Genomic DNA, 11202 nt, shown 5'->3' on the forward strand with positions numbered 1-11202 from the left:
TAGCTTATTAAATTATAAACAAGGTTTTTAGCTTAAAGAAAAGCCAATGTCTTTGTAAGCAATTTAATTAAGTATTCTAGGAAAGTTACTAAGGCCTTATCTATACAAAAAGAAATTAACAGCCAGTTTAAAATTAAATTACCATACCTAGAACAAAGTATATCCTTACATAATATTATTCTACAATGTCATTATAATTTTTGATATTTTATAACAGCATATTATACATTTATCCCAAACAAACTTACAAACTAATTTTTTAAATGTTTGGCGGCAATTTAAAAGGACATAAAAGAATTTAATCCCTTCCACTGTGTGGAAGGCCCCCTGAGAGGGCACTTGAGCATTCTATATTAGCCCTTCTTGCCCTTTTTACCAAGAGGGACCCTCTTCTCACAATGCAATTGCCGCAGCTGTTGCCTGAGCTCTCTGTTCATATTGAGGTTGAAGCCTCATTGTGGCTGGTACCATGGATCTGTCTCTCGCCCAATAGCGTGAGCTGGGCTCTCCCTGGAGAAGAAACCTGGGTTCCCCAAGATATGTGATCAATGCCGGGGCCCCGCCAGCAGGCGAGGGGATCCCAAGGCAGGTACTGGGCGTGGAGGCCATAGGGGCATAAGCTACCAAGGAGACAGAACTAAACCTCGAATCACCCTGCTTGGCCCCGGAGGATGGCTGGTTAGTCAAAGACGGGTAAGATTCCTCAAGGGAGGAACAACCTAAGACAGGCACAGTCGAAGAGGGGCCATCAGGAGAGAACTTGGGGGTCAACAGAGGTGGGGCACAGAACCTCACCCCCCCACCATTACAGGGGCCTGAACTCTAGCCCCTTCTAAGGGAGGTCTCCTGCCCCATGGATGCTTCGTGCTTCCCACGCCCAGCCCGGATTGGGACCCAGGTAACAGACAGAGACTTGGCCCAGCTCCCAGCTCAGATCGGGACCCAGATAACAGAGACGTGGCTAACAGCAGCTGCCCTATATCTAAATCCAGCCTAACACCAGGAATGCTCATAGCTTTCTCAGGGATACAAATAATCCTTTCCATTAATATTTACAGGGTAAACTAAGATTGTTATTAAAATGTTAAATTTAAAAGTAAATTAGTAGTCAGCCTTACTGTAAAAGTACTTATAATATAGCTAGCTGGTCGCCTATAGGCTTAACCTTCAAACTACAGCCCTACAGGTTACGTATTATAAAAAGAAAGACAAAGATTCTTACATAAAAATAAAGAGGTTTCCTTCAAATATTATAGGCATTATAATTAAAAGCTTATATATTTAGCCTTTTAAACTAAGGTAAATAATTTATATTTTTCCTCTCTAATAAGTTTTATATAAAATTAAAGATTAATAGCAGAAACTTAATGTCATTTATTGTCCATTATCTAGGGTAAGTAAAGTTAATAAATAAATTAAGCTTTATTTCAGATTAATTTAAATTAGCTAATTAAAATAAGTAAATATTCATAAAAATTAATTATACTAAACAAAAAACTGTTCCTAAAGTATTAAAAAAACTTTATTGATTGTTCATCTCATAGTAAAATTACTTAACATACAATGAATCCAAAGCAATCATATTTCTGTACAAAAATTAAAAATAAAAGATTATCAAGACTACATTAAAAAGTTTTACAAAAGCTTCATAATAATACAAAAAGGAGATTAATAGAATAATATCTTAAAAGAAATATCCTATAAGTAAATTATATCAAGCCTTAATTGCTTTAAAATTTTTACTCAAATATTAATTTTCATTTATAATACTAATAACAAGACACCCATAAAATCTTAAAATAACCCAAAGGAAAATAAGCCAAAGGAAAATCATTCAGACAAAAATCAAAAGGATCCCAAATCTAATTTACAGAAAAGATTTCTTTATTAACCTTTGGTCGAGAATATGTTTATATATTCCCAGAAAAGCCCATATAGATTCCTGCAACAACGGATCCCAGAGAGGACCTGATAGAACTGTTCCGGCCATAGAGTGGGCAGTAGCCCACAAGAACAAAGGTAAAATAGTCCAGAAATAAAAATAGTGAAGATACCTTGCCATACTAGCAGTCAGCACCTGTACATTGCTACAGGTTGCCCAGGACCAAGGACAAGGAAGGTCAGTATACGTACTTCCAGATCATGTGTACACACCCTTCTACATAAAAGTCAAAATATTTAATATTTTATATTCTACCAGGAACCCTGGCTTACGGGCTTACTTTATTTCTAACATAGGGAATAGTATTAACTACCACATTATAAGAATCATTACCTCAAGCATTAACCATTTTAACAAATAAATCCAATTCTAGAAAGGCTAGATCTACTACAGCAGAAAACAAAAGTCCTTCAAACCCCTTATATTTCAGTAGAAATACAAGCTCTTATTTATACCTTAACAGATTTTAATACGGAGCCCATCAACTTATAGTAATAGTACTTATATAGTAAGTATACCAGAAATTATTAAAACAGCCACTATAAAGCACACTAATTCAAAGAAATTTTTCATTCTATTTTCAGTCTTTAAAATATTATTTAAATACGACAATTTCCATATTTTATTAGAAGCAATGTTCTCAGTATATTATCCACCTTCCTGTACCAACTTTAGGGGTAAATCCCCAAAAACTTAAACCTAATCATATCTAGCAGAAGAATATCACTCAATTGTAGAAAGAACCATTCATACTCTTCAAATCATTTACTAAAAAACAGAAAAGGGGAAGACAGATGTTATGTGTCACCTCAAGAGAAGCTCAGTCATGCTTTTTAAACTTTAAAAATTTTTAAACTATGATACAGAGGATCGTACAGCAGGTGAAAGGCATCAGGCCTCCTGTACAATAGCCTCCACCGAGTCAGCTAGGTGGAAGGAAACATAAACCAGAAAAGAGTTTTATCAGATTCAGTAATGATGTGGGGAAGAGGTTGTGTTTTATATCTTTCCAGAAGGAGCAATACAGCTCTGTCCCTCCCTTAGTGATTAAGAGGAACAAAGAATACATTCCTCTTGACAGACCTCCTATTCAGTGTTTTGTGTATAAAAGGCATCGCATAGTTAATAAACTTGCTGCAGATCCTCAATTGACCTGTAGTCCTCCCGACTCCTGCATTCCTGTCTTTCTTTCTTTTTTATAATCTGCTGTTAACATTCAGAGATCATAATAATCTGGCCGCTCAGTGTATTTATAAGTGTTAAGAGCCATGTGCTATATATAGCACACTATTGGACACACTGTGGTTGCCAGTGTTTAAAATGCAGTGTCTTCATAGTATTGTAGATGATATTGAATTTTCCTTTTAATATTTGAATTATATCACATTAAGGTTTCAGTGACCATACCTTACTAGTTTACTCTTGAAATATCCAAATAATATGCATTTTAGGTATATTCCTTATTATTCATAGAACTATTAGATGAATCCTAAATATCCGAAAAAACAACTTAAAGGATATTTAGTCTGTTAGGAATAAGAAAATTCATAGTTATTATTCTGGATGTTACATCTATAGTACTATGATACTATTGACATTTTTGAAAAAGAAATGCATAAGCATTTTCACATATAGAATAATGGGCACAGTTGGTTTAACATTTGAAGTATTTTTTTCTGACCTTGTCTATATTTACTACTGGTTATGAGATAAAATAACAAAGTCATGAATAAGAATTAACAGAATAGCCCTGACCGGTTTGGCTCAGTGGATAGAGCATCGGCCTGTGGACGGAAGGGTCCCAGGTTCAATTCCGGTCAAGGGCATGTACCTCGGTTGCAGGCACATCCCCAGTGGGGGGTGTGCAAGAGGCAGCTGATCGATGTTTCTCTCTCATCGATGTTTCTAACTCTCTATCCCTCTCTGTAAAAAAATCAATAAAATATTTATTAAAAGAATTAACAGAATACACCGAGTCTAAATTTAGTTCCGCCAAGTCAGAGGTTTGTATGGTAACTGGTTACCATTTGTCTGTTTCCACCTTGTGCATTTTTACCTGCTCCAAATTAGTGTTCTCACTCTGTACCTGATTTACAGGATGCGTTTGCCACCACACTGGGGATATTCTTTTGCTTCTCTCCTATGTCTCACATATTTGTTTATATTGGTTTGCTTTCTCATTTTAATGGAGACTCATTTCTACTCGCCTCTTCAGAGAGGGTCTATGTGCGCCATCAATCTTTCAGGACTGGAATGTTTGATGATGTCTTTAATGTACTCAGACACGTGATTAGATTTACCCAGACATGTGTCTGGGTACAGAATTCTAGGTTAGAAAATCAGCTTCTTCTGTGCTCTCCTGTGTTTCTCAATGGTTAGAGGTTCAGTCCATTCACTAAAAGGTGCGGGTTTGATTCCCAGTCAATGGCACATACCTGGGTTGCAGGCTTGGAGACAGCTGATTGGTGTGTTTCTCACATTTCTCTCTCACTCTCTCCCTCCCTCCCTCCCTTCTGCTTTCTCTAAAAATCAAGGTGGGTCTTTTCCCTCTGGTAATATTTTATTTTCAAATTTGGAAAGTTGACTTGAACTATTTTGTTGATAAATTTTCTCAGATCTTCCACCCACCCCTATTTTTATTTTTGGAACTACTGAGGTTTGGGGGAATTATTTCATGTAAATGGGGTTGATTTTCTATTTCCCATGTGCTGCTTAGGTTTCTGCTTGAATGAGTGTGCTAAATTGGTTATAGATCTGTTGTTTATTCCACTTTGTGGTTTCCAAAGGATTATTGTTGTACTAGCCTCCCCTTTTCTCCCAGTTCTCTCAATTCAAGAGGGTTTGTACTTTTTTTTTTGTAGCTGTATCATCACTTTGCTTTTAGACCATTTTAGATGTGTGTATTCATTCTAGCACTCAGGAATGAGAAATATATTTTAGAACTTTAAAAAATGGAACTGCTGATCTCCCAAATATATGGAATTTAATGAACAAAATAAACTGATGAACAAAATGGAACCAGAAGCATGGATACATGGAACAGACTGGCCGGTGCCAGAGGGGAGGGGTGTGGGAGACTGGATAAAGAAGGTGAAGCGATTAGCTAAAGAATGTATATGCATATGCCAGGGACATGGACAATAGTTTGATGAAGGACAAGGGAGGGGGAGGAGAGAGGAGATTGGCAAAGGAGGGGGAAGGAGGGACACCTGCAACTATGTCAGCACTAAAATATTTTAATAAAATGAAAAATAGAACTGCTGGTATTGATATTTAAAATATTTCTTCACGGAGAAACCAAGATGGTGGCATAGGTGAAACACCTAACCTGCAGCCGGGCACAACAATTTCAAAGGCACAACTAGAGGTCAGAACGGACATCGTCCAGAACCACAGGAGAGCTGGCGGACTGAAATGCCCACAGCTGGGGGGAAGGAGAAGGCCACGGGGACAATCGGGGGAGCCGTAAAAGCCTGAGGTATGGAGAAACTGGCGGAGACACGAGCACGCGCGCCTGCGGGGAGGATGGAGCCGGAGAGGAAGGGGCGGCTGACGGCCTGGCCGGCGTTCACTGGCAGGAAGGAGATAAAGGCTCCGGAGTGTGCTAAGCGCCGGCTCCGACTGCACTGAGCGCCAGTTCCGGGCGAAACCCTGGGAAGCCAGGCGCAGGCTGGGGGAATGAATCTGGGCTGTGGGGCGCAGGCACAGAGGAGCGGGGGAAGGCAGAGCTCCAGAGGCGCGCACGGGAAGGGGCGCAAAGGACGGACTGTTGCCTGCGCCACTGAACTGCCCTAGCGGGAAGGAGACATAAGCTCAGGACCGTGCTGAACCCCAGTTCCGACTGCACTGAACCCCAGTTCCGGGCGAAACCCTGGGAAGCCAGGCGCACGCTGGGGGAATGAATTTGGGCTGTGGTGGCGGAGGCACAGAGAAGCGGCGGCTCCAGACGCGCGCACTGGAAGGTGCGCAGAGGACGGACTTTTGCCTGCGCCACTGGGTGGCCCTGCTGGGAAGGAGACAGGGACGCCAGACTGCGCTGAGACCCAGTTCCAACTACACTGAAACCCAGTTCCAGGCGAGAATCTGGGAGTCCAGATTCATTAGGGGAGGGACTGGACTGTTTGGCAGTGGGCGAAACTCCAGGGCGCGTTTCTCTCAGAGGTGTTTGCAAGGAATACAGAGGGACACAGACACAGGAGCCTCATAGGGCGGGGCTGACAGGAAGCCAAGGTTGTAGGCTCCACCCTGTAGCTCCGCCCCAGCCAAGCTGAGCAGAAGCTTTTTCCTGCTGAGTGCCTCAGGTAGTGGCTGACCCACACTACATTGGAGACCCAGAAACGAGGGCATCTAGTGGTTGGTGGGAGATGACACCAGATTTCAATCACTTGCATAAGGGAGGCATTCTAGAGGCAGACTCAGTGAGCGCCAAGGCATTGCTGCATCAAGACCCGGCCCACAAACATGTCTCCTGCACAGCAACTCTTCCTATATAGACAAAGAGGGTCCTCACGGCCAATTGGCCTGGAGGACAATCCCTCCCAGTGACACCAACAACAATCAAGACTTAACTGTACAAAGGAGGACCAAGATGGAGACATAGGGCGGCAGCCTGATCGATGCCTACCAAAACAATATTGAGACTACGACGGGAGAGCAGAGCAGACACCAGCCAGAAAGACCGGGGGGCTGGCTGAGCAGATGCTCTACAACTAGAATAAAAGAGAGGGGTACGCAGGATGATGCTGATGCCGGTGACCCAAAGTCCACACTTTAAGAACTATGGCTCAGGCGACACAATGGCGGCCTGGAAAGTGCTCGGCGCAGTTCCCCCGGCGGTCTCCGGCTGAGGGGACGGCTCCACTTGCTGCCGAGCACGGACAGACGAGCCCCTGGGAGACATGGGGAGGGAGACTCCGTGCTTGCTGACCTCCGAGTCCTTCAAGAATCTCAATGCCCCGAAGTGGCCAGGTGCGCACGCTCAGCGACTGGCCACCGTTGCAGACCCAAGGGCCGACGCAGCGACACCGGACCAGCCCACCGCCGGGCACCGGGCACACCAGAGCCTTGCCGAGCCCGCCGCCCAACGAGTTCTGCGGCAGCCGCCCTGGAGCTCTGAGAAAATGACCGAAGGAATTGCTGAGAGGGAATTGACCAACAGGAATTGGGATCAAGAAGACGAAACCCCGTTGAGACCCGAGTCCAGGCGAGCCTGCGAGCCTCTGGGCTCAGATGTGGTCACACGCCTCTGGGTCTAGGTGAGGCCTCACGCCCCTGGGTTTGGGTGAGGCCACGCGCCCCTGGGTCCAGGTGAAGCTGGATTCCGGGTTCGGGTGAGGCCATGTGCCCCTGGGTCCGGGCGAATCTGAACCCTGGGTCCGGGTGAGGCCGTGGGCCCCTGGATCCGGGTAAGGCTGGGTCCCGAGTACGGGTGAGGCCGTGAGCCCCTGGATCCGGGTGAGACCACGCGACCAGGGGTCTGAGAGAGGTAACGCGCCCCTGGGTCCGGGTGGCTTCGTGCACCTAGGTCCAGGTGAGGCCACGTGCCCCTGGGTCTGAGAGAGGCCACGCACCCCTAGGTCCGGGCGAGACCATGTGTCCCTGGATCCGGGTGGGGCCTCGTGCACCTAGGCCCGGGTGGGGCCGCGTGCCCCTGGGTCTGGGGGAGGCCAGGCGTCCCTGGGTCCGGGTGAGACCGTGTGTCCCTGGATCCGGGTGAGGCCTCGTGCGCCTAGGCCCGGGTGAGGCCACGTGCCCCTGGGTCTGGGGGAGGCCAGGCGTCACTGGGTCCGGGTGAGACCGTGTGTCCCTGGATCCGGGTGAGGCCTCGTGCACCTAGGCCCGGGTGAGGCCACGTGCCCCTGGGTCTGGGGGAGGCCAGGCGTCCCTGGGTCCGGGTGAGACCGTGTGTCCCTGGATCCGGGTGAGACCTCGTGCACCTAGGCATGGGTGAGGTCACGTGCCCCGGGGTCTGAGAGGCCAAGCGTCCCTGGGTCCGGGTGAGACCGTGTGTCCCTGGATCCGGGTGAGGACGCGTGCACCTAGACCCGGGTGAGCCCAAGTGGCCCTGGGTCTGGGAGAGGCCAAGCGTCCCTGGGTCCGGGTGCGACCATGTGTCCCTGGAGCCGGATGAGGCCTCGTGCACCTAGGCCCGGGTGAGGCCATGTGCCCCTGGGTCTGGGAGAGGCCAAGCGTCCCTGGGTCCGGGTGAGACCATGTGTCCCCGGATCCGGGTGAGGCCTCGTGCACCTAGGCCCGGGTGAGCCCAAGTGGCCCTGGGTCTGGAAGAGGCCAAGCGTCCCTGGGTCCGGGTGAGACCATGTGTCCCTGCATCCGGGTGAGGCCTCGTGCACCTAGGCCCAGGTGAGGCCACGTGCCCCTGGGTCTGGGAGAGGCCAAGAGTCCCTGGGTCCGGGTGAGACCATGCGTACCTGGATCCGGATGAGGCCTCGTGCACCTAGGCCCGGGTGAGCCCAAGTGGCCCTGGGTCTGGGAGAGGCCAAGCGTCCCTGGGTCCGGGTGAGACCATGTGTCCCAGGATCCGGGTGAGGCCTCGTGCACCTAGGCCCGGGTGAGCCCAAGTGGCCCTGGGTCTGGGAGAGGCCAAGCGTCCCTGGATCCGGGTGAGACCATGTGTCCCTGGATCCGGGTGAGGCCTCGTGCACCTAGGCCCGGGTGAGCCCAAGTGGCCCTGGGTCTGGGAGAGGCCAAGCGTCCCTGGATCCGGGTGAGACCATGTGTCCCTGGATCCGGGTGAGGCCTCGTGCACCTAGGCCCGGGTGAGCCCAAGTGGCCCTGGGTCTGGGAGAGGCCAAGCGTCCCTGGATCCGGGTGAGACCATGTGTCCCAGGATCCGGGTGAGGCCTCGTGCACCTAGGCCCGGGTGAGCCCAAGTGGCCCTGGGTCTGGGAGAGGCCAAGCGTCCCTGGATCCGGGTGAGACCATGTGTCCCTGGATCCGGGTGAGTCCTCGTGCACCTAGGCCCGGGTGAGCCCAAGTGGCCCTGGGTCTGGGAGAGGCCAAGCGTCCCTGGGTCCGGGTGAGACCATGTGTCCCAGGATCCGGGTGAGGCCTCATGCACCTAGGCCCGGGTGAGCCCAAGTGGCCCTGGGTCTGGGAGAGGCCAAGCGTCCCTGGGTCCGGGTGAGACCATGTGTCCCTGGATCCGGGTGAGGCCTCGTGCACCTAGGCCCGGGTGAGCCCAAGTGGCCCTGGGTCTGGGAGAGGCCAAGCGTCCCTGGGTCCGGGTGAGACCATGTGTCCCTGGATCCGGGTGAGGCCTCGTGCACCTAGGCCCGGGTGAGCCCAAGTGGCCCTGGGTCTGGGAGAGGCCAAGCGTCCCTGGGTCCGGGTGAGACCATGTGTCCCTGGATCCGGGTGAGGCCTCGTGCACCTAGGCCCGGGTGAGCCCAAGTGGCCCTGGGTCTGGGAGAGGCCAAGCGTCCCTGGATCCGGGTGAGACCATGTGTCCCTGGATCCGGGTGAGGCCTCGTGCACCTAGGCCCGGGTGAGCCCAAGTGGCCCTGGGTCTGGGAGAGGCCAAGCGTCCCTGGGTCCGGGTGAGACCATGTGTCCCAGGATCCGGGTGAGGCCTCGTGCACCTAGGCCCGGGTGAGCCCAAGTGGCCCTGGGTCTGGGAGAGGCCAAGCGTCCCTGGGTCCGGGTGAGACCATGTGTCCCTGGATCCGGGTGAGGCCTCGTGCACCTAGGCCCGGGTGAGCCCAAGTGGCCCTGGGTCTGGGAGAGGCCAAGCATCCCTGGGTCCGGGTGAGACCATGCGTCCCTGGATCCGGGTGAGGCCTCGTGCACCTAGGCCCGGGTGAGGCCACGTGCCCCTGGGTCTGGGAGAGGCCAAGCGTCCCTGGGTCCGGGTGAGACCATGCGTCCCTGGAGCCGGATGAGGCCTCGTGCACCTAGGCCCGGGTGAGCCCAAGTGGCCCTGGGTCTGGGAGAGGCCAAGCGTCCCTGGGTCCGGGTGCGACCATGTGTCCCTGGATCCGGATGAGGCCTCGTGCACCTAGGCCCGGGTGAGCCCAAGTGGCCCTGGGTCTGGGAGAGGCCAAGCGTCCCTGGGTCCGGGTGAGACCATGTGTCCCTGGATCCGGGTGAGGCCTCGTGCACCTAGGCCCGGGTGAGCCCAAGTGGCCCTGGGTCTGGGAGAGGCCAAGCGTCCCTGGATCCGGGTGAGACCATGTGTCCCTGGATCCGGGTGAGGCCTCGTGCACCTAGGCCCGGGTGAGCCCAAGTGGCCCTGGGTCTGGGAGAGGCCAAGCGTCCCTGGGTCCGGGTGAGACCATGTGTCCCAGGATCCGGGTGAGGCCTCGTGCACCTAGGCCCGGGTGAGCCCAAGTGGCCCTGGGTCTGGGAGAGGCCAAGCGTCCCTGGGTCCGGGTGAGACCATGTGTCCCTGGATCCGGGTGAGGCCTCGTGCACCTAGGCCCGGGTGAGCCCAAGTGGCCCTGGGTCTGGGAGAGGCCAAGCATCCCTGGGTCCGGGTGAGACCATGCGTCCCTGGATCCGGGTGAGGCCTCGTGCACCTAGGCCCGGGTGAGGCCACGTGCCCCTGGGTCTGGGAGAGGCCAAGCGTCCCTGGGTCCGGGTGAGACCATGCGTCCCTGGAGCCGGATGAGGCCTCGTGCACCTAGGCCCGGGTGAGCCCAAGTGGCCCTGGGTCTGGGAGAGGCCAAGCGTCCCTGGGTCCGGGTGAGACCATGTGTCCCTGGATCCGGGTGAGGCCTCGTACACCTAGGCCCGGGTGAGCCCAAGTGGCCCTGGGTCTGGGAGAGGCCAAGCGTCCCTGGGTCCGGGTGCGACCTTGTGTCCCTGGATCCGGATGAGGCCTCGTGCACCTAGGCCCGGGTGAGGCCACGTGCCCCTGGGTCTGGGAGAGGCTAAGCGTCCCTGGGTCCAGGTGAGACCATGCGTCCCTGGATCCGGATGAGGCCTCGTGCACCTAGGCCCGGGTGAGCCCAAGTGGCCCTGGGTCTGGGAGAGACCAAGCGTCCCTGGGTCCGGGAGAGACCATGTGTCCCTGGAACCAGGTGAGGCCTTGTGCAACTAAGCCCGGGTGAGGCCACGTGCCCCTGGGTCTGGGAGAGGCCAAGCGTCCCTGGGTACGGGTGAAGCCAGATCCTGGGTCCGGGTGAGGCCGTGCGCCCCTGGATCCATCCGGGTGAGGCTGGGTCCCAGGCCCGGGTGAGACCACGCGCCCCTTGGGTATGGGTGAGGCCACGTGCCCCTTAGTCCGGGTGACGCCGTGCCCC

At 52.4% G+C, this 11202-nt stretch overlaps 1 non-coding gene across 1 annotated transcript; it reads right to left on the reverse strand.

The window, feature by feature from the left end:
- Positions 1-924: 924 nt before the first annotated feature.
- On the reverse strand, positions 925-1002 carry MIR9214-2 (microRNA mir-9214-2). The gene is given in 1 exon segment (NR_128925.2): positions 925-1002. It is a non-coding gene; the product is annotated as a microRNA mir-9214-2 (primary transcript).
- Between the last annotated feature and the right edge of the window lie 10200 nt (positions 1003-11202).

Source organism: Eptesicus fuscus, chromosome 15 (genome assembly GCF_027574615.1).
Source record: "Eptesicus fuscus isolate TK198812 chromosome 15, DD_ASM_mEF_20220401, whole genome shotgun sequence".
Lineage (NCBI taxonomy): Eukaryota > Metazoa > Chordata > Mammalia > Chiroptera > Vespertilionidae > Eptesicus > Eptesicus fuscus.